Below are 2,500 nucleotides of genomic sequence, written 5' to 3'. Positions count from 1 at the left end.
ATTTTTTGTCTACCAGGGCACCAGTCCCCGCAGACTCTCTTTCTACGTTCATCAGGTGACACAATCTTTGTTGTGACCACTCTCATTGACCTGCGGCAGTACACCGACTCCACAGCGCCAATAACCACACGAGCAAAGGTTGTTCAGGAGGATGTCAGATTATCGATGTACATCGTACACCAACATTTGACGTACCGAGGCATTACACCCCGCACGCCCCCAACAGGACCAATCAAGGCTCGCATACGACCTGCGACTTACTGCGGCTCCCTGAAGGTCCCCGTAGGACGACCATCACCAGTTAAGGTGTAGTTGACTTGTCAGGGCACGGTAGTCCCCACAAGTCCCCGATTATTCGTGGATATCGTCCTACGATTGTTTCTGACTCCTTTTGCTCCCCGCAGGTCCCCGTAGGACGACCATCACCAGTTAAGGTGTAGTTGACTTGTCAGGGCACGGTAGTCCCCACAAGTCCCCGATTATTCGTGGATATCGTCCTACGAGTTTTTGTGACCCTTGGGTTCCCGGCAGGTCCCCGTAGGACAACCATCACCAGTTAAGGTGTAGTTGACTTGTCAGGGCACGGTGGTCCCCACAAGTCCCCGATTATTCGGAGATATTGTCCTACGAGTTTTAGTGACCCTTTTGTTCCCCGCAGGTCCCCGTAGGACGACCATCACCAGTTAAGGTGTAGTTGACTTGTCAGGGCACGGTAGTCCCCACAAGTCCCCGATTATTCGTGGATATCGTCCTACGAGTTTTTGTGACCCTTGGGTTCCCGAACTTTGCTACGATGGTTCTGCCTCCAGAGGAGACTTATGAACACTTCGTATCATTTCTTACACCGAACCATGGGATCGCGAGATTGCTCCCGGATCCCTAATCACCTTACATTTTCGTTTCGTTTCCGTACACTACGATGAGCTAATTCAATTTGTTTGTTCGTCTGGCGAACGTTTTATTGCGGAATTACCGCGGTACTTCCAGCCGGGTATGGCTGCCGTACGACCTACAGGATAGATCATCGAACCACTTTTCGTGCATATTGTCCGTCGAGGGTATCACCTCGATACCCCCAACAGACCTTTGGACACTTCCTCACTACTCCTTGGAGCAGCAATCAGGGAACCATATAGTAGGAACAGCCGAATATGGAACTCTTTTCGTACTTTGGACACCTCCTATAACTTGTATGGCGACTTCGGGGACCTTCATTTCGTTCTCAGTTGGTACCCCTATTTCGGTCTTTGGACACCTCGTCTTACCCGTATAACTCACTTTAGGTCCACTTATTTGCCTGATATCTCATCGTGAACCCGTTTTTCGTACACCGTACACACCTAGGAACACCACATATGCGTTTCCCTTTCGATCGTGAAGTTTTCAAATTTTTCGATTTTTGGTCCTAGAAATTCATGAACGGTGGGAGACCAAAATTTTTCATAAAAAAAAAATTTTCACCGTTTGACCATAAAAACCTTCTTTTCGTACATACCCCATCATTTCTTCACGTTTTAGGCCATTTCTGAAATTTTCGCTTCGATAGTGTGTCCCCTATAATACAAAATGAACATTTTGCATCTCCCACAAGTGGCCATTTTTTTCCGCCACTGAAGAACACGACCTCGGGAACTCGGACCTAGGACGTGGCCATGTAAGTCATAGGCCACCCCAACTTTTGCAAAATACTGTTTCTTTTCACTTTTCATGATCTAAGGCGCGTTCCGACGGCGTTTTGAACAAATTTATGAGAAAAAAAATTTTGACCCTCGGACCAAAATTTTTTCGTTCGGGGCCCCATGGCCTATGGCCAGTATGGGAACTCGGGATGCCGATATGACAAAATTTGTCAAAAAATCACTAAAAAGTCGCTATGGCCCATTATTTAGAGCTTGTTGAGACCTTTCTAAAACACCTTGGTTGACCCCTGTCCGATAAGTAGTTTTCGAGATATTCGAGAAAATGTGATTTTTTGGGACTTAGAAAATTTTTGACCCGTACCCTAAGAAAAAGTGATTTTTTCATAGGACAATTTTTTCTTCGCAAATACTGTTTGGTTTCACTTTTCATTATTAGAAACGCGTTCCGAAGCCATTTTCATCAAAATCTCGTGAAAAAAAAATTTCACCCCCGGACCAAAAGTTGGCCGTTCGGTGCCCTATGGCCTATGGCCAGTATGGGAACCAAGGATGCCGATATGCGAAAAAGTGTCAAAAAATCACTTGAAAGTCGCTATGGCTCATTAAATAGAGCTTGTAAAGACCTTTCTAAAACACCTTGGTTGACCCCTGTCCGATACGTAGTTTTCGAGATATTCGAGAATAAGTGATTTTTTGGGACTTAGAAAATTTTTGACCCGTACCCTAAGAAAAAGTGATTTTTTCATAGGACAATTTTTTCTTCGCAAATACTGTTTGGTTTCACTTTTCATTATTAGAAACGCGTTCCGAAGCCATTTTCATCAAAATCTCGTGAAAAAAAAATTTCACCCCCGGACCAA

This window comes from Anopheles stephensi, unplaced genomic scaffold, assembly GCF_013141755.1.
Source record: "Anopheles stephensi strain Indian unplaced genomic scaffold, UCI_ANSTEP_V1.0 ucontig166, whole genome shotgun sequence".
Taxonomy (NCBI): Eukaryota; Metazoa; Arthropoda; class Insecta; order Diptera; family Culicidae; genus Anopheles; species Anopheles stephensi.
Note: the sequence above shows the minus strand (reverse complement) of the source record.